Below are 26,975 nucleotides of genomic sequence, written 5' to 3' on the forward strand. Positions count from 1 at the left end.
CATCTGATATGCGTATGTGTTTCCTCTCACCTAAGGAACCACATGATCTTTCAAAATGTCCATCAAAATCCTTTTTGCCTTTGCATTATTTTTTGTGAATTCAACAAGTTCATCTGCAGCAGTAGGAGGTACAACCACTTGCCGCACTATGTCCCAAACTGCTGCCTCCTCAAACATTGTCTAAATTCTGTCCTTCCAAACGACATAGTTGAATATCCGATCCTGTTTGTCCTTTATCCTTAAAAACATGGCCATGACTGCTGTCCAAAGTTTACAAAACCAAGAAAATGGAGAAATGAACTTTCCAGCACACCTTGCTGTCCCAAAAGTTCAATCTGTGTGAAATTTCACCTTGCTGTCCCAAAAGTTCAATCTGTGTGAAATTTCACCTTGCTGTCCCAAAATATCAGTTTTCTGTCCAAACTGAGTTTGCTGTCCAAAAATTCAGTTTGTTGTCCAAATCACTATTTGCTACCCCAAACCACTGTTTGCTGTTCAAACTGCAATTTTCAGCCTGTACCTCTGATACCATTTTGAAATTTGATGACTAAAAAAAAGTTTCCTGCAATCCCAACCTGGTTTTAATTTCACCTTATCACTACCATTTAGTTAAATGCCTTTTCCCATAAACATACATTCAACATATAGAATTCTGGATACGAAAATTTCAGATTAAAACACATAGGGTTGTCAACACATGCTGAAAATAAATATGGACATAACTAGACCAACAACACACATAAAAATACGCAGATTTTTGGTCAACTTAGACCCAGGCAAAACTCCTTCAATCTTCTCCGGGGAAAACTTGTTAGAGAGCTCTTTAAATTTATTTATCTTTCAAGTTCAGGAAAAATATATTTGCAGACAAAAAAAAAACAACAAAATACAACTTATCTCTTCAGCCCAAAACTCCTTGAAAATTGTGGCCACTTTACCTCGATTTCCGTGCCCACTTGAAGTTGAAAATATGTATTGTACAAATTTGATTGTATGCACTGTATGGATTTCCATACCGCTATACGGATTTTTTTAAAAACTTCTCTCAAATGGCGTGTAGCTCACAACATTCAATGTTGTTTGTACTGTACCTTCTGTTGTCTTCTATGCCTTGATTTCCATGCCCAACTTTGCTCAGAAATCACTCCTTCAACTTGCTGCAACAAATTTCTCCTTCAGAACTTCTCTCCAGCTCTAAGCCTCCTTTTTCCAATCTGCTCATGAAGAATGAATGCAGTCTCTATTTTCTTTTCCCTCTTTTGCTTCCCTAAATGACTTTTGGGCAACCTTAATATCTAATGGCTCATATTCATTTAGATCAAGGGATGAGAATAAATGTGCATTTAATTCTCACTTTCAATTTTTTAACTCATCCATTAAATAAAGTACCCACATTGTACTTTATGTCTAAAGTCACTTTTCACTTTATAATTTAACATTGACTTTCACTTTACAAAGTCACTTTCACTTTATAAAGTCACTTTTAGGAAAATAATTATTTTGGACACTTTTCCCTAGGTAGAGACAAATCCATGGGAAACCACTTGTCCATGGTACATTAAAAATCAACACTTTATTATCTTATCTTTCATTAAGCAATTACCATATTATGTGTGTATGAAGATAACAAAACAAAAGACACAAGATGTAGGCCAGGGAAAAACCCCCCTCAAGGGGAAAACCCAGTTAAAAATTCTCTTCTTTCAATAGTATTCTGTGAGGCTCTTCAACTTGGACAAAGACCAAACCTTCCCTCCACACCAAGTCAACTTTCCAGATCTTCGACCCCAACAACACTTCCACCCTAAAAACTTTGACTATGCAGCAACTTACGACATCAGGCAACAACTGGTAGCAACAACACTTGGAAGACTTTGATCCCCCAAACTAGGACATGAAACAGAGAGAGAGTAGCTCCAAAACTTCGATTTCTTCCTTCTCCTTAGACTTGAACCAACTCACACTTCCTTTAGACAGAGAGAGAGTAGCTCCAAAACTTCGATTTCTTCCTTCTCCTTAGACTTGAACCAACTCAGACTTCCTTTAGACTTCTTTGACCCACTTCGCACTTCTCCAGCTTCCTTAGAGATATCAAACTTGCTTGAAATGAGATGCTCCAAATGAATTTGACTTCATTCTATTTATAGGTTCCAAGTGAGGTCGAATTGGTGTCCTTATGCCGACTTGATCTTCTTTAGGCCCACTTGGTGTGGAGGTTACATAAATTACATTTGACTCAATAATAAACCTTTATACATGATTCAAAAGCCCAAGAAGGGTCTTTTTAAATGTACAATGACTCTATTGACTCAATATTAATCCTAGGAGTCCACAATGGGGAATTTGACTAATATAATGATGACCCAAGCATGAAACCCATGCTTTAATAAGCCATTGATACAATAATAAAAATATTATCTTTATTCTTTTGACAAGTACATTTTTTGATGACTCAAATACATTAATGAAGACTGAATCTAATTACATTTTCCAACAGTCCCTCTTAACTAGGGAGGTATTCATAATATACAAATACAATGGAAGATCTCAAACTATATGAACAATGAAGAGTTTAGGCACAACAATGCCATTGGTTAAATTCCTGACTAGGGCAATCTATCCAAGTTGGAATAAGGTGGACTCAAGCTTTTAGCCTCTGTAGGTACCTTCAAGCTTACTTGCTAAGCACCAACCCAAGGACCTAGGTGCATATCCACGGTCAGAGCTCTATGACCCACGCCACCCTCCCTACTTTGGGACCTAGACATCAACACAAAGTGCCGGCCAGATGTCCTCCCAGACAATGCTTCACTCGCAAAGCCTCAACAAATCTCTTCCAATCTCTTATCATCAATATAATTGGCAATATCTATTAAACCAAGCATGTTCCTTAGATATTCAAACTGTTGAGAAATCTAGGGCATTCAACGTTAACAATTTCTCTGCTTGATAACTGCATGTGATATGCTTGTTCTTCTTTTACTTATGATCTTTCATTTTGTTAGCTTATTAGTGTGTTCTTTTTCATCAAGACAATTATCAAAATAAAGACAAGTGACACAAAATATAGGCTTCTCCAGCCAGGGCCCAAAACCTCTCACCTCTTGAGAGGAAAACTCGATAAAATTCTTCTTCTAGGTACCAAGACCATGACACTGAAACCCTGACTATAGTATCCTTCCAAGAAACTTGTCACCCACCTTGATCTTCTTCTCCCTTCTTCATCTTTCCTCCTAGAGAGACTCGGTCTCTATCTCTTTGTACTGCACCTCCATAGTTTCCTTAGAGAATCTTGGTCTCTAGTTCTTCCAGAGAGAACCTCGGCCTCTACTTTGATCACTTAGTAGAGTTTCTCTCTTGCTTCCCTAGAAGAATCTGTTGTCCAAACTTCGCACTGCCTAGACTTCGCACTTCCCAGAAGATTCTTCACTGTACCCAATAGATGATGACCCAAAAGAATCTTTGTCCTTCCCTTTTGTTGTTGCTTCGTCGTCCTCCTTCTAACCCTCTTTCTTTTGCCTTCTCCTTTGCACTTTTCCAGTGAATGCTTGTCTGAATTGTGTATCTCCAAATGAGGCCAAGTAGGGCTATGCCCTTTAGGCCGACTTAACAGCTAGAGTTTAGGCCGACTTCATCTTGCAGCTTCCTCATAGTTTGTAGGCTGACTTGAAGGGGTTTGGTGACAAGTTCTTGGAGGATACTTTATATAGACAATATTGACCTTTTGCTAAGTGTAACATGACTTCATTTACATGACAATGACTCTTTTATGACTAGATGAATAAACCCTAAAGACTCTCAATGGGAGTGTTGACTCATAAACAAAATCCCTGTTAATCAAGGTTGTCATTTATGTCAATATGGCATTATTGGGATGACAAATATTCTTGTGATGCGTGATGTTGCCCTAACTCTAGGGAAATCCTAGCTTTACATAATGCTCTAACCCTAGTAGAAGCAAACACTAATCCTATCATATCCCAACTATTGAAAAAGTTCCAAGTGTGAAGACCTTTCATATAAAGCCCTAACCTAATCCCAATCCTAATCCTTTTACATATCCTAATGAAACCCTAGTTCTACTATGTATTTTCAAATGAATAAAACTCTACATAGATGAATCTTTAGGCATTAAAATATTAATGCAAGTCTCATATAATATCCTAGCCTTATTGAAGCATTCACACCATATACATGAAATGACTTTGCTTAATTCCTAAAACAACTACACAAACATCATATACCCTATCCACTTTACCATTACCATATACATAAAATTGTTGAAAATAAGTGTAATTGGGTTCGGTCTTCATAATGATAAATCTTGTAATAATGTAATTTCTTTGTATCAAGAAAATTTTATATTGATTGCTTGAGTCATGGGTTTCATGCTCAAGAAGTTTCTTGATCTAGTTGTGGCTCCCATTGAGAGCCTTAGGTTAGGTCATTTAAGGTGAAGACAATCATGTATTGTTACACTTGAAAAATGTAATTTTTATAAGTCAAAAGTCCTTCAAGATCATGGTTGAAATACTCCAAAATGTACCCTTCGAAATGTTATCAAGAAGCTGCTCGAAATGATTTGTTTGGACAGTCTAGAAGCCTCTCATCAAGTCAGCCTGATCAAGGGTTCATGTCGGCCCAAAGGATGAGGACTAAGGCCTATATATAGGCAGCCAAGATACCTCCTCAAGGACACATTCGAACTCGGTCTCTAAGAGAAGAATAGTCGAAGTGAAAGGTCGAAGAAAGGAGCCGCAGTCCAGCAAAGAAGTCTGTCCTCTTATCCGAAATACCAAGAAGTCTGTTCACACGTGCGACAACAGATCCAAGACTAGGGCATCATCTTGTATGGTCATTTTGTGAAGTAAAGGGTTCGATCTTGAAGCATTTTGAAGGAGAAAAACACCAAGAAGAAGTCTACAAGAGAGCGAAGGCATAGGAGGGCTAGAAGAGCCCTAACACCTCTCTCATGTGTAACTGCTTCTGGAGAAATTGCAGGCTTGTCCTCGCTGTTCTAGTACAGTGATCCTCTCGACCTCAAAAAGCGTTGTTCCAAGGATAAGGTTAGGGGCATTGGTATAGGAAACCAATCTCCAAGGACAACGAAGGAATAGGAAGGCTAGGTGAGCCTCTCCTTAAGCTAAAGAGCAGTATATTACAGTAAAATTGCAGATAGAAGTTGCAGGAAGAAGAACTTGATTGGGTACATTTTGGAGGTATTGTCATCTTGATCTTTGAAGGTGTTCTTGAGTCAAAGTTTGGGTCTTGGAATTCGTCAATAAAGATTCTATAAGAAAGAGTTCAAAGGGTTTTTCCTCTCACAATTTGGAGAGGTTTTTGCCCTGGCTTGAAGCCTACATCTTGTGTACTTGTGCTTTGATGATCTTCTTGTTTTGATAGTTGGTTGATGATAACACATCATAATAATAAGCAAAACATAAGTAAGTGAAGAAAAGATATCACAAGCAGTTATCATAGTTAAGAGAAATCAAATTTTTAAATTGCCCTAGATTTCTCAACATGGTATCAGAGGGTGGTTTTACAAAGGGCATGAAGAAGAAGATCACCTCCCTCATGAAGAAGTTGGCAAGCATTAGATCATTCATCAATCAAAAGATCAAGCAAGTATGGGTTAATCTTATCTCCAAAATCGATAGATCTACAAAAGTTGATGGCTTATTCTCCGCACTCTCTGGCACGTTTCAAGATGAGAATATTTGGGTAATAGATAGTGGAGCTTCAAGGCATATGACGGGACACCATCACCAACTCAAGACTCTCTCCAAAGGAAAGTCTTCCTATTCTGTGGAACTTGGTGACAACAAAAACTATCTGGTAAAAGGTATTGGATCTACTTCCATCAAGCTTGAAGATGGAAGTAACATTCATCTCAACAACATCCTATATGTTCCAGGTCTGTGCAAAAATCTTATTTCTATTTCATCTTTAGAAGAAAAGGGTGATAGAGTTGCTTTTATAGATGGAAGGGTAGTTGTTTGGGCTAAAGATTCAAGCATTGAAAAAGCTAGAACCATTGGTGTCCGAGAAGGAAGATTATATAGATTGGCTTCTCCTGTCAATCAAGCACTTGTTCACATTGAAATTAGTCCATGTGAACTATGGCATAGAAGATTGGGCCACCTTCACTACAAAATTCTTCCAACCCTAAATTCCATAGTAAATGGAATCCAAAATCTTAAAGAAGAACATGAAGGTGTATGCAAGGGCTGTGCCTTAGGCAAGATTGCAAAGAAACCTTTTGGACTTAGCACATCTCGTGCCCAAGAGATACTTGATCTCATACACTCTGATGTTTGTGGTCTCATGACCAAATCTCTTGGAGGACATCTATACTATTTCACCCTCATAGATGATCACTCCAGGAAAACGTGGGTTTACCTTCTTAAATCCAAGGATGAAGTCTTTTCAAAATTTCAAGAATTCAAAGCTAAAGTGGAAAATCTCACAGAAAGAAAGATCAAGACTTTAAGATCTGACAACGGTGGAGAATACACTTCTAAAGAACTTATAGCCTTCTGCAAGGAGGCTGGGATTAAGAGGGAGCTCATAGTTCCATATAATCCCGAGCAAAATGGAGTAGCTAAACGGAAGAACAGGGCCATAGAAGAAAGTGTCAAGGCAATGCTTCATGACCAAGATCTACCAAAATTCCTATGGGAAGAAGCAACCAAGACTGCTGTTTATATTCAAAATAGAAGTTCCCACATGTCTCTGAATAATCAAACTACCGAAGAAGCTTTCATTGGAAAGAAACCTAATGTGGACCATCTCCGAATATTTGGATGTCCGGTATATATTCACATTCCCAAGGAAAAAAGGAAGAAGCTAGATCTGGCAAGCAAGAAGGGAATATTTGTGGGATATAGTAATTCATCTAAGGCTTACAAAATCTACATCAAGGAAGGACATCAAATAGAGGTAAGCCGAGATGTAATCTTTGATGAGAATATTGCATTCAAGAAGTCAAAAGATATCTCATCCGATTCTGATGAAAAGGGTCTTCTTATATTTGAGGAAGAAGTCAATAAAGAAGAAGAAGACGCTCATCAAGAAGAAGAAGTTCCAAGCGAACCTATCACTATCCCTGAAAAGAGGAAGAGACATAATTGGTTGATCTCTACACTTCAAGATGCTGAAAGACACCAGGCAAGTGGAAAATTTAGAGAAAGAAAGAAACCTAAAAGGTATTTTGGGTATGTAGCCTACATGTCAAAATTGATAGAAGATGAGCAATCCACATTTGAAGAAGCTTCCAAGCAATCTAAATGGAAGTCTGCCATGAATGAGGAATACCAATCTATAAATGAAGAATGGTGTTTGGGAAATCGTTCCTAGACCGGAAAACAAATCTGTGGTAACCTCGAAGTGGGTTTACAAGATCAAGCATGCTGCGGATGGGAGCATAGACAAATACAAAGCCAGATTTGTGGCTAGAGTTTTCTCTCATGAAGAAGGAATTGACTATGAAGAAACCTTTGCTCCTACAGTGAGATATACAATCATTCGTTCACTGATTTCTCTGGCAACATCCATGAAGTGGAAGGTTCATCAAATGGACGTAAAAACAACATTTCTGAATGGCACCATAGATGAAGAAGTCTACATTGAGCAACCTTTGGGATTCGAAGTCAAGGATAAAGAAGGCTATGTTTGCAGGTTGAAAAAGGCTTTGTATGGCCTCAAGCAAGCACCTAGGGCATGGTATGCCAGGATGGATGCTTATCTGCAAAGACTGGGCTTTATCAAAAGTTCGGCTGATCCCAACCTCTACATCAAAGTGGTAAAGGATGAACTTGTCATCATCCTATTGTATGTAGATGATCTTCTGCTAACAGGTGTAGAAGAACGTATTCAGGAATGCAAGAATCAATTGACTGCAGAATTCGATATGAAGGATCTGGGATCCATGCACTACTATCTGGGACTGGAAGTATGGCAAGAACCCAATGAGATTTACTTGGGTCAAGGGAAGTATGTAATTGAAATTCTCAAGAGGTTTGACATGATGGAGTGCAAGCCTATGACGACTCCTATGATAACAAACTTGAGACTGTTAAGAAACTCTGAATCCAATCTGGTGGATCCCACAAGGTACAAGCAATTGATTGGATCCCTAATGTACTTGGTAAATACTCAGCCAGATATATGTTTTGCAGTAAATGTTCTCAGTCAGTTCTAGATGGAGCCTCGTCATGATCATTGGGTGGCAGCCAAGCATATACTGAGATACTTGCGAGGAACCATATATCACTGCCTAAAATATGAGAAAGGAAAAGATGTACTTCTGACAGGATTTACTGATTCCGATTGGGGAGGCAGCGAGAAGGATGGAAGAAGCACTACTGGAGGATGCTTCAGTCTAGGATCCTCGATGGTCTCTTGGATGAGCAGGAAGCAAGAGACAATTGCCTTAAGTAGTGTTGAAGCCGAGTATGTAGCAGCATGTGAAGTCAGCCGGGAAGCGGTCTGGTTGAGGAAATTGTTATCTGACTTGTTTGCAGGACCGTTGGCCCCTACAACTATCTATTGTGATAATACCAACTGTATAAGACTATCTGAGGACCCAGTGTTCCATGGGAAGACAAAGCACATAAATAACAAGTATCATTATATTCGGAAGCTGGTGCAAGATGGTGTGCTGAAGCTGGAGTATGTTCCCACCGATGAGTAGACTGCCGACATATTAACGAAATTGCTTTCGAACAAGAAGCTTGTGTATTTTAGAGACAAGCTTGGTTTGGTTGATATGTCGTCCCTATTTGAGCAGGAAAGATAGACACTACATTTTTGTCTTCCGAGAATGAAGAAGAAATGGAGGATTGAGTTATCATTTGGCATTTGACACTCTTTGAGGATGTGGTAGGGCATCCAAGATAAGAGTGGGCAAGAGGACCAATATTCTTTGAGGGTTGGGAACCCAAGATAAGAATAGTCCTAGTAGGGCATACTCGGAAGAACACCCGGGTGGGTATGACCCTAAGAGAGACAATGACGAGTGTGTCTATAAGTCATTGGTCTCGCCAACATTGTGCTCTAATCTATTTGAGAGATAGAGCTGTTAGTCAAGGCCTTGCTATATGGAAACAATGTTGGTTGAAATGATGCTATAATAGATGGATAACTAATCCGACTCTTTGCTTATGAGAACTCTTGTATTGAGAATGTCCATGTACCATGTATGTATGAATACCTCCCTAGTTAAGAGGGAGTGTTGAAAATAAGTGTAACTAGGTTCGGTCTTCATAATGACAAATCTTGTAATAATGTAATTTCTTTGTATCAAGAAAAATCTATATTGATTGCTTGAGTCATGGGTTTCATGCTCAAGAAGTTTCTTGATCTAGTTGTGGCTCCCATTGAGAGACTTAGGTTAGGTCATTTAAGGTGAAGACAATCATGTATTCTTACTCTTGAAAAATGTAATTTTTACAATTCAAAAGTCCTTCAAGGTCATGGTTGAAATACTCCAAAATGTACCCTTCGAAATGTTATCAAGAAGCTGCTCAAAATGATTTGTTTGGACAGTGTAGAAGCCTCTCATCAAGTCGGCCTAATCAAGGGTTCTGTTGTAGTGGTTACAACCACCCTCCAAAATTTTTCCTTAGCTTTGTTTTGGAGTCTCCCTACCAACCTTTCACAGCAGCAGGTCTTGCTTTGTCAAGTACACAAGCTTCAATGATTTTCTTGCAGAAAGACAGCCTGTCCATCAGAATTTGTTGCACTCCCCTCACAAGCTGTTCTCCCGCACTTGGTCCAGCTGCAGGCTGAACAACTCCCTCAAAAATTTGCGCTATTTTGGAGGACAATCAACCTTCCCTCCAGAATTTGCGCAATTCTGTTTGGCAGCCTGCTGGGCTCCAGAATTGCGCAATTCTGCCAGTCAAGCTTCATCTAGAAAATTGCGCAATTCTTCCCAGCAGGGCTGCTCAGCCCAGGAATTGCACAATTCTTCCCAGCAGGGCTACTCAACCTAGGAATTGCGCAATCCTGGGCAGCAGTCAGTTGCTCTGCCCAGAAATTGCGTAAATCTCCTGGGTAGCCAACCCAACTCCGTTCCAAAAATGTGCATTTTCTCCCATCAGTTGAGCAGACTGTTGCATGTGCAGCTGAGTTGACCGGTTCCCTCCGGGACCAAGCAAAACTGATTTGCATGCATGAGTTGCTCCTCCCAAGGCAGCATGCAAAGGCATCCCTTGTTTCAGGGATCTATTTTTAGCAGTTGGAGGTTACATGCAAGGATCATTTTAGAAACCTCCCACCAAGTGTCGCCTTCCCTAGATTTGTGGCATGCACGTCCCAACCTTGATTTTATCAAAACTCACGAGCCGGACGCTGCAGAGCTCTTTCCTCATGTCGACCTTGTAGCTCTGACATCCCACATTGCATCTAGGAGTTGCTGACACGTTGAACTCAGCTGTTTTGGGGTAAGCCTGCTTTTCATGTCTTATGTTGCATTTCTAGTGCTTTTTGTGTTTCGCTTCATATGAATGCTGCGTGCTTGATTTCAGTGAGCGCTTGATACATACTAGCTTGTACTAGCACTATTTCAGTTTTCGTCAACATCTCATTGATGTCGCATGCATGAAAATGTTTTTCACGATTGGTAGCCGATTCAGCGACTCGCCTCACCCACATGCATGTTGTTCCGTTTTTTGAATCTTTCATTCATTGTTTGCATGCACGATCATTCACTTATGCTTACACTTAGTATTGCCATGCATTCGCATTCACATTCGCTTTCAGTTGCCTGTCGGCGAGTCTGGGCAGCCTTCACCCGGACTCTGCCTCAACAAGACAACATTGCACAATCTTGAGAGGGAAGGCTCTGTCTTCCTCTCAAGAAATGCACATTTTTGCCCAGTGACTGTCCTCCAGTCTTGCATTGCACAATTTTGAGGGACAGTTATTGCTGGCCTAGAAAATTGCGCAATGCAGTCACTGAGCCTGCACCCATTGCTAGATGAGATTGTGCATTGCGCAATTCCAGCAGTCAACAGTTAGACTGGACTGTGCATTGCGTAGTTCCAATAGTCAGTCATCCTCCCAGCAGCCCAAACTGTGCCTTGTGCAGTTTTGGCACTCAGTCTCTCGACCTCCCAGCCGAAATTGCGTGACCTTCATGATCAGTTACACAGGTATGTTGCAAGTCAGTTCTCAAGTTCATTTTGGTTTTCGACTGACAGATTGCTTGCCATGAGTGTTGCCATGTCTCCAGGTATCGCAGGTGTTCATCTGCCTCTCAGCAATACAGGTACAATGGTTTCCAAGAGAGTAGAGTCGAAGACACCATTTAGAGCACACTTGGGGATGTAGTCGATCAAGTGTCTATGAACTTGCCTACCCATGAAGACATCAAGTTGTTCGTAGACAAGGACATCAAGATATGACGATAGCAACATCATAGCAAGCAACACCATGAACAACAGCTGAAGGCAGCATGTCGGATGCAACGAACGCAATGGGAAGGTTGTTAACAACATAGAGGCGGAACAAAGTTGCAAGCTCAAGCAGATCCACTTGTGATGAAAGCAACTTTGGAGACTCAGGCTATGAGGTGACGACGTGACATGAAGATCACATGAGGGCAGAGAACAGAACAAGTTGCATGTGTTAAAGCAGCAACTCAAGAAAGAACATGAGCTACACAGACGAGCGAATGAGTTGCAAGGAACAGGTACAACAGGGGGCGCAACATGCATAGATGAATGAAATTGCGCTCGTACAAGTTAAAGATCCATCCCAGCAGCTGGCATGGAGTAGACATGGTGAGCAGTGTTGTTGATCGCATGCAAGGGAACTCAACAACATGCATGTCATTGTGCGCAGGCATGCAATCCCACCCATTTGGCACACTCACCAAGGCAAAGACAATAAGCAAGTCCGACTGGAGCTGAACATGTAGTTGACAGTTGATGCACATGACCACCGGCACACACTGGAAGATCAACACAGACACTATGCATCAGTGTGTTGCCGGTTCAGCTGCACCCAAGAAGACCATGCGCATGTTAGTAGATGAGTTGGATGGAGGAGCCACACCAATGCACTGGGATGTAATGAAGGCAAGAGTTCACTTTATCAAGATGTCACGATAGAGCGCATGCACACCATCACGGACGACCAAGCTTGGCATCAACTCACCAATTTCACCATCACAAGTATGTTAAGGAGTTGGTCTCACCACAACGGACCAAGTGTCAGTGATGTCTTACGTGGCTTGCTCAAGCCATTTTGTCTCACATGAGCACATGTGCATTGTAGTGTAACGTCTTGTCAAGTGGAAGTTCAAGTGTCGATAGTTAGATGTAATAGTCATAGAGTAGATGAAGAGTCATGAGGGTAGATGAATTGTCACAAAGGGGAATGTCAAGGGTCACCCCACCCTTTGCTATAAATAGAACCTCATAATTCGTTGTAAAGGCTTTTGGTCAGCCAAGCTTCCGATAAGACTATCTTAGAGAGAGCTTGGACAGTATTGTAATGAGCCTTAGCTTGTCCACTGCGCAAAGCTAGTACATCTCTTTGGAGGAGCAGGCGGTTGTGCTGTAACGTTCCACTATTGGAACTAGTGGTTGGAAATGGATGTATTGTATGACTGGAGCTTACACTTCTTAATATAACAAGAGCAACCATGTTTCATGCATATGTTGTATTGTATTCTTTGTATCTGGTTTACTCTAAATGATATATGTATTGTTTGCTTACGCATGCATGTATGGACTATTCTGTATAAGTATGCATGAATCTTTCTAAAATGTGATGTTGGTTTAACCATCACTTTGGATTGCTCGCTAACTTGCTTTCCAGCTTGTGATGCATCCTCGCTCATGTGTTCCCTTCCAAGCTGAGTACTATTACAGGTTTCTAAGGGGCGCACTCACCTCACCCTCAGTGTGTTAGAACCTCTCACACACCTTCCTCGTCTTACTGTAGCTGTCACACCCTTGCTAGCAACAAAGTTATCTTACTTGCCTCTGTGCGAAGTCGCAGTCAAGGCATTACCGTACGACCCACTGCTGGGACTCCTACACCAAAAGGTCTAAGGTCTAATTGGGACTTCTTACTGGGGAGATCCCTTTACATGTTGGCGGGTCCAGCACCGTCAACATTTCTAGCGCTAGAAGGAAGGCCAAATGACAAGCTGTGTCCTCTCATCCTGTTTTGAAGCTTTGCATATCTATCATGGATTCTTGCACTCTCCTCCCTCCACGATGTTTTTCCAATCACAAAGATGTCACCATCACGAGGGAGTTTTTCGATCACTTGTCCACTTACACGTATGATGGTGAAGGCGAAGTGGCTTGGTCGGAGTTTTTACATGACTTTCTTTCCATGGTTCATGAGGAAGATGGTTGTTCTGGCGAACATGCCAGCTTGCTGCTTGCATACACACTTCGCGAATCTCCACTTTGGTGGCTGTACAACCTACCGGCTGACAACGTGCACTCACTTGAGCACTTCTGTGATCTTATTAAAGACACTTTCTACCATTTTGATCCAGACCATCTTGACCAAAAACTGTTACAACAATGGAAGGCTCCGCATGAATCGATTATGGATTTTTGGTAGTGCTTCTATGACTTGCAGTTTTAAGCTTCGAAGAGCCAAATGAAATTTTTCTATCTTTGTGACTGATTCGAGTACTGTCTTAAGAAATTTGCTCGTTCCAAGAAGAAGTTTGAAATCAAGTCTCGCTCAACGTTCTTCACTAATGGGGCGGCGCAATCTCAGACGGAGGCTATTGCTGTCCCAAGTGACTGTCCGCCATCCCCTCATCAAACAACTCCACCCCTGCAGAGTGATGTTGAGGATCATGCTCACACACCTGTTCAACTATCACATCCTCCCAACATCACTTTGCTTAATTTTTGCTCAGATTTGGTTGTGAGTCCATCGAGTTGTCATATGCATCTTTTTCCACGACCTCTGTCTTCACACTCGGCTGTTCCTCCGGAAGATATTTTCGTGTGTTCTTCCATTTCGGACTTTACACTTGTTGTGAACGAGGAACAAGCCACTGACGGAGTTGGTGTTGCACAACCAACATGCGCTGTCATTCATGAAGAGTATGAGTGGGAGCTTGAGTATCAACACTTGGCGAAGGATGACTCCCTTCCGTCCGAGCCTCCTCCGTTCCTTCCTGACATCTTTGGTGAACTTGCCATCCATGATTTCGCATGTGTATCTTCATCCACAGATGCACCCATTGTTGATCACTCGCAGGACACACCGGATGTCAGTCCATCATCCAACAACGGAGAGGATAAGTTATTCATTAAAATTCCACTTGATCTTTCATTTGCCTTTTCTAGAAACACTAGGATAAATTTGTTCGCTTTTCATCTACCCCTTTGTTTGATTCATCTGATCATGAGGATGCCAATGAAATCATTGATTTTTCTGATCGTGGCTGTCGTGATCCATTTACTTCCATATTCGATCACGATCATGATTCTATCGCAGTTGATTTTTCGAAGCCACCGATTTATGATGATCTATCTAACGATGAAGTTGAAACACCTTAGACTGTCGAGCCACTTCAGCGCGAGCTAATGGTTATGTTAGGCCCTCGCTGTCCTGAGGTTGGTTTCACTTCCGGTCAGGAAATTGTTCAATCATCCGAGGCTCCTCATCACTCATCTGTATGCATTGAAGATCAATTTCACACACAGATCATACTTCCTCCACTTGAACTACATGATCCCATCGCTCATGCATTGGAGGAATCTTACATTGCAAGCATGTGTGCACGACACAAGTTGTCTTTGTTTCTTTCATTTGCTTGCATGTCACAGTGAAGAGTGTGCATATGCTTCAAAGCTGCACACGATGTCACACAACATTGTGATAAATCCACAGACTGCTAGTCATACACTCGCACTCACTTATGTCCTGTGGGCTCTTTGAAACACGAAGTATGGTTGTCTTCATTGTTGTATCTTTTTTGCTTGCTGGTTCGCACAATTGGGTTGCTCGCGGACCAAGCCTTCACCAACATGGGTCAACCAATGCAACGATGGCTGCATTGGAAATATGCTTTCACGTGATCATGCCCATGCGCCGTTAGGTTAGGAGTAGGAGAAGTGTTTTCTTTCAGTTAGTCTGCTTGCATGTTTGTTTGCTTACTTGCTTTGTTTGTTTGTTCATTTGCTTGCTTGTTTGCTTACTCGCTTGGCTTTCGCTTTCGCTTCTGCTTCTGCTTTGCTTTGTTGTTTGTTTGTTTATTTGTTTTGTTTGTAGGTTAGTTTTGCATGAAACCATGTATGGCTCTTGAAGCAAGCTGGGTAAAGTATAAGAGGCCTTGTACAACTATCACTACTTGGTTATTTGTCATCTTGCCTCTCTATGAAGAACTTGTTACTTTTAGTCCATGATACTTTGAAGGAAAATACGTACTCTTCGAGGTGAACCTTGGTAAAAACGCAACGCTTGCGCGCTAACTAGTGTCACCTACTCTAGTCGGTTGTTTTTGGGTTAACCCTTGTCAGCACAGTCAAGTAGAGTAAGGTGAGGGGGAAAAACTTAACAGGCACGTTAGAGGTATATGTCAGAGGTATAATAAACTACTTCTCTATTGGAACAACCTCTTCTGCTCTCAATAAGTCGGAATCCCTCTTTCGCCTCTGAAATGAATAAGTGTTATGCATAGTTATGAAAATGAAAAAATGAAAAAGTAAAAAAATTCAAAATGAAAATGAATAAGGCGAAAGAAAAGAAAGGCTTCCTACACAGAGAGGTGATGCAAGTAACTCCGCCGGGGTACTGATCAGGCTCGTTGGCAGCGAAGCCATGCTTGTGTTCCTATGTGACTCCGTCGAGGTACTGTCCAGGCCTGCTGGCAGCGGAGCAACACCAGAGATGAAACTAAGACTTTGACGACTATACTGCTTGTGCACCAATATACCCCTCAACCCCAATTGAAACAACTGTGTTGCCTTGGCTTGGAATGTGTGTCAATCGACCAAGAGCTTGGTAGATGCTACATCTTACAATCAAGCTAGTGTGAAACCAAGATGAGCTGAGAACTGAACAATACATCCAGAGGTGTTAGATTTGCTTTTCACGAACAAAGTCCATTCAGAGAGCTGGAGTTCTACTAGTGTGTCGCTAAGTGTTGTAGCGGCTACAACCACCCTCCAAAATTTTGCCTTAGCTTTTTTTTGGAGCCTCCCTACCAACCTTTCACAGCAGCATGTCTTGCTTCGTCAAGTACACAAGCTTCAGTGATTTTCTTGCAGAAAGACAACCTGTCCATTAGAACTTGTTGCACTCCCCTCACACGTTGTTCTCCCGGACTTGGTCCATCTGCATGCTGAGCAACTCCCTCAAAAATTTGTGTAATTATGGAGGGAAATCAGCCTTCCCTCCAGAATTTGCGCAATTCTGTCTGGCAGCTAGCTGGGCTCCAGAATTGTGCAATTCTACTAGTCAGGCTTCATCCTGGGCAGCAATTTGCTGCTCTGCCCAGAAATTGCGCAAATCTCCTGGGTAGCTAGCCCAGATCCCTTCCAAAAATGCGCATTTTCTCCCAGCAGTTGAGCAGATTGTTGCATGTACAGCTGAGTTGATCGGTTCCCTATGGGATCGAGAAAAACTGATTTGCATGCATGGGTTGCTCCTCCCAAGGCAACATGCAAAGGCATCCTTTGTTTCAGGGATCTATTTTTAGCAATTGGAGGTTACATGCAAGGATCATTGCAGAAACTTCCCACCAAGTGTTGCTTTCCCTAGATTTGTGGCATGAGCGTTGCAACCTCAATTTTATCAAAACTCATGAACCAGACACTGTAGAGCTCTTTCTTCACGTCGACCTTGCAGCTCTGACATCCCACATTGCATCTAGGAGTCGTCGGCACGTTCAGCTCAGCTGTTTTGGGGTAAGCCCGCTTTTCATGTCTTATGTTGCATTTCTGGCGCTTTTTGTGTTTCGCTTCATATGAATGCTACTTGCTTGATTTCAGTGAGTGCTTGCTGTCGTTTTGATACATACTAGCTTGTATTAGCACCGCTTTAGTTTTCGTCAACATCTCACTGCTATCGCATGCATGAAACTGTTTTTCACGAACAGTCACCGATTCAGCGACTCGCCTCACCCACATGCATGTTGTTCCGTTTTCTGAATCTTTCATTCACTGTTTGCATGCACGATCATTCACTTATGCTTACACTCAGTATCGCCATGCATTCGCATTCACATTCGATTTTAGTTGCCCGTCGACGAGTCTGGATATCCTTTACCTGGGCTTTGCCTCACCAAGACAACGTTGTGCAATCCTGAGAGGGAAGGCTTTGTTTTCCTCTCAGGAAATGCGCATTTATGCCCAATTACTATCCTCTAGTCTTGCATTGCGCAATTCTGAGGGACAGTGACTGCTGGCCTAGAAAATTGCGCAATGTAGTCACTGAGCCTGCACCCATTGCCATCTGAGATTGCGCATTGCGCAATTCCAGCAGTCAGCAACCAGAGTGGACTATGCATTGCGCAGTTCTAGCAGTCAGTGAACCTCCCAGCAGCCCAGACTGTGCCTTGCGCAATTTTGGCACTCAGTCTCCTAACCTCCCGGCCGAAATTGCTTGACCTTTATGAATAGTCACACAAGTATGTTGCAAGTCAGTTCTCAAGTTCATTTTGGTTTTCGATTGATAGATTGCTTGCCATGAGTGTTGCCATGTCTCCAGGTATTGTAGGTGTTCATCTGCCTCTCAGCAGTATAGGTACAATGGTTTTTAGGAGAGCAGAGTCGAAGACACCGTTTAGAGCACACTTGGGGATGTAGTCGATCAAGTGTCTATGAACTTGCCTACCCACGAAGACATCAAGTTGTTCGTAGGCAAGGACATGAAGATATAAGGACAACAACTTCATAACAAGCAACACCATGAAAATCACCTAAAGGCAGCATGTTGGATGCAACGAACGCAAGAGGAAGGTTGTTGACAACACAGAGGCGGAACAAAGTTGCAAGCTCAAGCAGATCCGCTTGTGATGAAAGCAACTTTGGAGACTCAGGCTATGAGGTGACGGTGCGACATGAAGATCACACGAGGGTAGAGAATGGAACAGAGGAGTTGCATGTGTTGAAGCAACAACTAAAGAAAGAACATGAGCTGCACAGACGAGCGAATGAGTTGCAGTAGGAACAGGTACAACAGGGGGCACAACATGCATAGATGAATGACACTGCGCTCGTACAAGTTAAAGATCCATCCCAACAGCTGGCATGGAGCAGACATGGTGAGCGGTGTTGTTGATCGCATGCAAGGGAACTCAAAAACATGCATGTCATTGTGCGCACGCATGCAATCCCACCCATTTGGCACACGCGAAGACAAAAAGCAAGTCCGACGATGTGCATGACCACCAACACACATTGGAAGATCAACACAGACACTATGCATCAGTGTGTTGCCGGTTCAGCCGCACCCAAGAAGACCATGTGCATGTTAGCAGACGAGTTGGACAGAGGAGCCACACCAATGCACTGGGATGCAACAGAGGCAAGAGTTCGCTTCATCAAGATGTCACGATGGAACACATGCACACCATCACGGACGACCAAGCTTGGCATCAACTCACCAACTTCACCATCACAAGCATGTCAAGGAGTTGGTCTCACCACAACGGACCAAGTGTCAGTGATGTCTTGTGTGGCTTGCTCAAGCCATTTTGTCTCACATGAGCACATGTGCATTGTAATGTAACGTCTTGTCAAGTGGAAGTTCAAGTGTCGATAGTTGGATGTAATAGTCATAGAGTAGATGAAGAGTCATGAGGGTAGATGAATTGTCACAAAGGGGAATGTCAAGGGTCACCCCGCCCTTTGCTATAAATAGAACCTCATAACTCGTTGTAAAGGCTTTTGGTCAGTGAAGCTTTCGATAAGACTATCTTAGAGAGAGCTTGGACAGTATTGTAACCAGCCTTGGCTTCTCCACTGCGCAAAGCTAGTACATCTCTTTGGTGGAGCAAGCGGTTGTGGCTGTAACGTTCCACTATTGGAACTAGTGGTTGGACATGGATGTATTGTATGACTGGAGCTTACACTTCTTAATATAACAAGAGCCAACATGTTTCATGCATATGTTGTATTGTTTGCTTACGCATGCATGTATGGACTATTCTGTATAAGTATGTATGAATCTTTTTGAATTGTGTTGTTGGTTTAACCATCACTTTGGATTGCTCGCTAACTTGCTTTCCAACACGTGATGCATCTTCGCTCGTGTGTTCCCTTTCAAGTCGAGTACTATTACAGGTTTACAAGGGGCGCACTCACCTCACCCTCAGTGTGTTACAAGTTAGAACCTCTCATGCATCTTCCTTGTTTTACTGTAGCTGTTACACCCTTGCTACCAACAAAGTTATCTTACTTGCCTCTATGCGAAATCGCGGTCAAGGCATTACTGTACGGCCCACTGTTGGGACTCCTACACCAAATGGTCTGAGGTCAAATTGGGACTTCTTGCCGGGAAGATCCCCTAACATGTTGGTGGGTCCAGCACCATCAACAGGTTTATGTTGGCCCAAAGGATGAGGACTAAGGCCTATATATAGGCAGCCAAGATACCTCCTCAAGGACACATTCGAACTCAGTCTCTAAGAGAAGAATAGTCGAAGTGAAAGGTCAAAGAAAGGAGCTGCAATCCAGCAAAGTAGTCTTCTTATCCAAAATACCAAGAAGTCTGTTCACACGTGCGGCAACAAATCCAAGATTAGGGCATCATCTTGTATGGTCATTTTGTGAAGTAAAGGGTTCGATCTTGAAGCATTTTGAAGGAGAAAAACACCAAGAAGAAGTCTACAAGAGAGCGAAGGCATAGGAGGGCTAGAAGAGCCCTAACACCTCTCTCACGTGTAACTGTTTCCTGAGAAATTGCAGACTTGTCCTCGCTGTTCTAGGACAGTCATCCTCTCAGCCTCAAAAAGCTTCGTTCCAAGGATAAGGTTAGGGGTATTGGTATAGGAAACCAATCTCCAAGGACAGCGAAGGAATAGGAAGGCTAGGTGAGCCTCTCCTTGAGCTAATGAGCAACCTATTACAGTAAAATTGCAGATCTACATTGTAGACAGAAGTTGTAGGAAGAAGAACTTGATTGGGTACATTTTGGAGGTATTGTCATCTTGATCTTTGAAGGTGTTCTTGAGTCAAAGTTTGGGTCTTGGAATTCGTCAATAAAGATTCTATAAGAAAGAGTTCAAAGGGTTTTTCCTCTCACGATTTGGAGAGGTTTTTTCCCTGGCTTGGAGCCTACATCTTGTGTACTTGTGCTTTGATGATCTTCTTGTTTTGATAGCTGGTTGATGATAACATATCATAATAATAAGCAGAACATAAGTAAGTGAAGAAAATATATCAGAAGCAGTTATCATAGTTAAGAGAAATCAAATTTTTTAAATTGCCCTAGATTTCTCAACAAAAATGACTTTGTTTAATAACAGACAAACATGTATAGACTTTGTTTAATGACAGATAAACATGGCATACATGTTCCCTATGATCATACATGGCAGACTTAATGTATAATGCAACATGGTGTACAAACATGGCATACATGTTCTTACATGGAAGGCATAATGTATAATGCAGGCAGCATGGTGATACATTACTCACATGGCATACACGTGCCTACATGGCAGACATAATGTATAATGCAGGCAGCATGGTGTAATACATTACTCACATGGCATACATGTTCCTACATGGCAGACATACTGTATAATACAGGCAACATGTTGTAATACATTACTCACATGGTAGACAAGGTCATTTGCATAGTTTTTTATATATATGATCCATCTTTCGCAGGGCAGATAGAGGTAATGCATGTGTGATATATCACATGGAAGACCAATATTTGACATGTCCTCTTCAAGTTGTTGTGCTGCGAATAAAGGATACTATGAGACTACTGATCATTAAGAAAAAAAAGGGGGACACTAAGTTTACGTATTTAAATATATTTATCTTCACATGTCGCCTTCCTCCCAAATAATCTTTGTCAGTTCCTTAAAACAAACTGCCATGTCCCTTACTAAAATGACTATATAAATAATGTGAAGCTCAGACCTTAAAAGTAGATGTATACACAACAGTCTCTGTGGCATAACTCGCGTACAATACAGGTATCGGTAGCATAACTCAGATATACAACATTTCTCTATGGCATAACTCGCATACACAACTGTCTCGGTGGCATACTTGGATGAAACTCGCATTTTAGCAAAAAATATTGCAGACCTGTAACAGTTGAGATCAAATCGATGTTTGTCATGAGCATGCTTTTGGAGGCCAGATCCGTGCGAGAAACTCTTAGCACGGACATGAAAACTGAAGACAATAAAATTGGGAAAGTTCCAGTGTTCAATGGCAACTTTGATGTATGGAAGGTAAGAATGAAAAATTTCTTAATGGCTCTGTTAGCGCTTGAGATTTCACCTCAGGCTGAGGAAGGTAAACCTTCAAGGCTACATCAAACCATTTCACCTCGTAGCTAGCCCTACGAGGTATGAGAAGGCTCTCTCGGGTCAGATTTGATAGATCTTATAATATAATTAGGCTGACCAAATAGAAATAAAGATTTTAGGCTAGTAAATTGATAGGGGGTTTGGATTTGATGATTTTTGGGGTTTTTTAATGGAATGACGGGGCTTTTCTGGGCTACATGGGCAAAATCACAGCTTCAAACAGAAAAATATAATGACTACACAGGTTATCAACTGAGGCAAGGTAGGCATGCAATTTAACACCAAATCTGGTTTCAAATGGGATGGCAAGACTGGTGAGGAGCTAAGGAGGGCAGACAATAACTCTGAATCCTCCTTAAACAGTAGAAAACATCGAATGCGAACAAACTTATAGGAGGAGCATATAATACTATGAATTCCTACCTAATCACTTCATTTGTTCAGCTTGAAAGGGTCATGAAATGAAATGGAACATACTGATTACATATGAGACAAAGGGAAAAACTTATGCTAAATCAACATACCACATGAATCTCAGCAAACAGAGCTGTGAAATTCCATTAAATTCTCTGCAGAAAACTGTACAATACAAAGCTCTCTGCTTCTCCAGCAGCTCCCAGCGCTCAGAAAAACTCCCTCTCTACCTCTCTTCTACTTTACAAAATTATTTTTTATACATTAAATCAACTAAAACAAAAAACCACAGATCGACCCCCAAAAGCAGGGGCGCTGTTTCAACTAAATCCATGAAAATAGAAAAGGATCCTCCATCTGCTCCCAAAGATAGAACAGTCTTCCATTATTCCAGCGTGAAGATTTCGAATGGCCCATGAAAACTGGCTGATGATAGAAATAAGTAATCGCACCTTTGAACGCCACTTTGCAACGATTGCCACGTTACTGATATATTTAATTCATATGCAGAAGGTTCTATAAAACAACGACTTATGTATAAACAACTCAATGCTGTTTAAAATCCTCTGATGGCCACTTAAAGATATCAATTGGGGCGTAGATCCACTTGGAGATTTAACTGAAGCTATTAATAGAAGATCGAATCTTATTTTTCTATTATGTAGGCTCTCATTGATGACACAATCCTCCCATGTTGACAACTGGCCAGCCACGCGGTCTTCACATCGCATACCACTCTGGAAGATGGCTTCTGCCAAAATGACCATTGAAAAGATGTTTGCCACTTTGAGGAAATTGCCATATTGGGAACGGTAATATTGAATTTTATTATGCTATAAAATTTCTATTAGTTGCTGCGTTTTGAATTTTTTCTATAACTTCATTGATGTTCATGGTCTCGAGTTCTCTTTTATCTTTGCCACTACCTTTCGACGATATTGAACCTGAGTGCCTGTTACAGGTTACAATACAGGCTTGCACTGGAGAAAGCCACAAAGAAACGTCACCAGCATAACGCTCTATCAATATGCCAAAGAACCTTTCAAGAGATCCTAGGATGGCCCTGTGAATCATGATGGGCCGTTTTTTTCTCTGAATTTGAATCAATATAGAATAGATCAAATCGCTGAGGCAAATTGAAATCAACCTGAACTGTAGGCAAACTAGGAAATACAAACCCACTGGTACTATACACTCTTTAGATTTTGACAAAATTAATGTACTGCTTGCTTTAGAGAACTAAACTGCCGCATTTTGGTGGAGGAACGGGATATCTGTTTTTGTCTCCGCAGTCGTCATAGATCATGTAATTTTTGCGCACCCACTTGGAGATGTGTCTATTTGATCTGACTTGGCACGCCCCCTCAACGCGGAAGTTTGTATAAGAAGCAGCAAAGGGAGCGTTGCTCCAATTGGTATTCACTTGCCCTCCTTGAGTAGCCCAATCATCCGCATTCCACCAGCTGGAGAAAACTCCCATGGCTTGGCTGTTCAGGAACGGCACCCACATTGCTTGATTGTTCTTGTATACTCTGATGGGAGTGGCGTCCACATAGAATATGATGTGATGCGGGTTCCACTCAATGGAATATGTGTGAAAGTCCGCAGTGGGGTCGAACCACAAATAAATGCGTTGCTCTCTCTTCCCAATTCCATGGGCGTATATGTTCGTCTGCACGATGTAAGGCTTCCCAGACACATTCTCCAGAAATTCAAAATCCATTTCATCATGCTTTGCCCCTGCATTCGAAGAGAGCTGCAACATATATATTCCATATCCAATGTCAATCAACCATAAAATGCACCATTTCCTTCATCAACAGAATAGTCCCACCCCTTGTCTTCAAGAGCATCTTTTAAAGCACGGGTTGCTTTCTCCCGAATAACATCACTGTCCACTGCCTTTTTAGGTTTTGTCGATAGGTTTATTTCATAATTTTTAAAATCAAACTGAGACAATATTGCTTCTGTCGGATCTAAAACACTTCTTATTTCTTCCTTGATCTGGCTGGGCAAACAGAAGACATGTGCATTATCCTGGATGAAACCCCTTACACGGAAAAGACCATGTAACCTTCCTGACATCTCATTTCTATATACAGTACCCAATTTCGAAACTTTAAAGGGTAAGTCCCTATAGGAGCGCAGGCTATGCTTGTACACATATCTCTCCAAAATATCAAAGCTGTCAGCTTTGTCTTCATCCTTGGTCATTAAAATCCCAGGTTCAATAGCTGGCTCGGTTTCATGGTTCTTCATAAGACTACGATTCTTTCCTGTTAACCCCATTAATGAGAGTCTTCCTGATTTCCTCTGTTTCGTCCCAGCATCACTGTTTCTTGATATATCATTTCTTAGGCTCGTTTGGGAAGTATGCTGACTAGAAGCATCAGAATTAATCTTCTCAACTTTTGTGTCTGCTATAGATTCAAGATGCAGTGGTGATAGAGTTCCCTCAGAATGGCATGCACTCATTTGAGTTGTAGACTGTGCAGCTGAATGGGGATACTTTACAGCCTGCAGAACCTCTGTGGCACGGCCATGTCTTTCTGAACCCCACTTTCTGTATACTTGCTCACCTCAACTTGCATTCCTATGTATTTAATAACTTTGCCTCTGATTGATGCTTTGAATTGTGCTTGTGCAGGAATAGGAGTTTGAAGTTGCTGCTAATTTTTGAAAAGCTGGAACATAAATTACATAATTTAAAACAATACATTATGATTTCTTCTTCAAAACAGGGTTTTGAAGAAGAATCAATCTCTGACGTGAGACGGAGTCTAACAGGCTCAAGGCATTGGAGTATGGGAATCAATGATTACTGATAGCATGATGGACGATGAATCCAAGGAATACAATACAAGAGCAATGAAGGCAATTTTGAATGGGCTACCAAATTCTGTAAAGGTGACCATGACCTCTAGGCAAGAAGATGATGGAAAGCAAGAAGGATATCCGGAACCCATCAAGGAAGCTGAAAGTAGGAATGATGACATCAAGGCCAAAGAAGACCTAGAAGAAGAAGAAAGCAAAGAAGACTTTGAAGAAGATCTCTTGACTAAACTTATAGTTGCCATGGAAGAGATTAACAGTTTGAAAAAGGAGAGAAACACCATAATATGCCAACTAGAAGAAAAGGAAGATGACATCACCAAGTTAAGATCGGAAATCACTTCTCTTAAGGCCATATCATGTGAAGCAACCAAGATGAAGGAAAAAATGGAGATCATTCTATCAAAGAAGGATGAAGAATGCAAGGAAATGAAGGAAAAAATTGTCTTTCTTAAAAAGGAAGTTGACTTGCTGAATAAGAACTTGAAAAGTTCTCAAACCCTAGATGACATCCTAAGTCATCAAAGGTCTCCCCTTGATAAATCAGGTCTTGGCTATGCAGGTGAATCCTCAAGCAAGAATGATAATGCTTCAAACATCAAGGATGTGAGGAAGCCTGGAAGAAATGTTGATGCTCCTAGTTCCAACAAAGGCAAGGAGAAGAATCAAGACAACATTAGAAGAAATCCTACTCCAAGAAGACTTGCAGATGGTGTCAAGAATACAAAAGGCAATGAATATCATCAAAGAATCCCAAGGCAAAAAGACTTCAGAAGTACATCAAGGAAATCTTCATCTCCCAGGTACCAAAGTATATTTCTTGGTTATTGCTATTCTTGTACAAAATTTGGGCACATGGCAAAAGATTGTAGGGCATATCACAAAGACAAATATAATGGTCCCCGTCAATCTCCTAGAAGCAATTTTGCAAGAAGTCATGATTCCTCATTCATGAACAAGATGGAGTGCTTCAATTGCCATAAAATTGGACATATGGCTCGTGATTGTAACTTGACTTGGGTCCCTAAACAAGCTAAAACCATAACATCCAAGCCAGAGAAGAAAGTTACACAAGTATGGAGAAGGAAGCAAATTGGATCTGAAAATCTCTTGATCACTCCAGACAACAACACATGTTGTTGATCTGATGAAGTCATCCTTGATATTCCAAGTGTTTGATAATGAGACTCTGCCAAAGGAGACCATGCATACTGTTAGGGGGAGCTTATGATTCTTAATCATTCTTGCAGAAGCTATTCGTGAATGGGCCCTATGAAATTCTTGATGAGTCACACATGGACAATCATTTTTTGATAGATCATCTCTTGGGAGCAACTCCATTGAAGAACATGATTCCTTACTTATCCGATGGACTATTGTTGAAGATTTCTCCCACTTGATCACAAGACATAAATCTTTCTTATCTAAAGAAGCTATGGGAGTTTATGCAGGCAGGGGGAGTGATGAGGTTCATCATTGGTAATTATATGGGCCTTAATTGGCCTTAATTCACCTCCTAGTTTAGTCAAACCAACTATTCTCACAACTTATTGCGTACTTTTGATTATATTTTGTTTATGAGATGAGTTAGAGTTGGATATTTTGCCTTGTGGTCTAATGTGCATGTAATGCAGGAATAAAGGATAAAAGCAAGGAAAAATGCAGTAGTAAAGGATAAAAGCAAGGAACTGTGGCAAAGACCTTGGTAAAAACTCGAATGGGACAAGGGAAAGGAATGAGGAGGTAAATCCTCCTCCTTTACTACTCCTCCATTCGAATATTCCTTCATCAGCTCGGAGTGCAAACAACCATCACTTTTTAACTAGAAGACAACCGAGCAAGTGAAAGTGACAGAAACCAATTTATTTTGAGTGGGGAGCCAAACCTCCCTAAGGGAAGGAAGTCGTTGGAGACTTCAAATGTATAAGTAGAGAGGCTTAGGACCTCAGTAGGATTCAGATTTTTATTGTAAAACTCTGCTTTATCTCTGAGCTGCAAGACTTGTGACAGTTTGTTATGTAATCCATGGTTTTGATAATGAGAATGAGTTTCGTTTTGAGCCAGCTTTGAGTTAACTCAAAGGGCTAAAGCTCTTGGGTTAGGGCCCAACCCGAGTAGCCAAAGCTCCTCTTTACTGTACATGTATGCTAGCATAGATTCCTGGTTTTCTGTTCATTTGCTTAAGTAGTTGCACTTTCATTACAACAATATAGCATAGATTTATGGTTTAACTGTTCAT

General features: G+C 41.3%; 1 protein-coding gene and 1 pseudogene across 7 annotated transcripts in view; one reads left to right on the top strand and one right to left on the bottom strand.

Moving 5' to 3' along the window:
* The window catches only part of LOC149185264 (uncharacterized), a 361,912-nt gene that overhangs the window by 105,593 nt on the left and 229,344 nt on the right, over positions 1–26,975 (top strand). The window lies entirely within an intron of this gene.
* LOC149185265 (xyloglucan endotransglucosylase/hydrolase protein 9 pseudogene) lies at positions 23,136–23,669 on the bottom strand (annotated as a pseudogene).

The sequence above is a fragment of the Pinus tabuliformis genome, chromosome 3_2 (genome assembly GCF_031772625.1).
Source record: "Pinus tabuliformis cultivar Carrire ecotype Pingquan chromosome 3_2, CPIR1, whole genome shotgun sequence".
NCBI lineage: Eukaryota > Viridiplantae > Streptophyta > Pinopsida > Pinales > Pinaceae > Pinus > Pinus tabuliformis.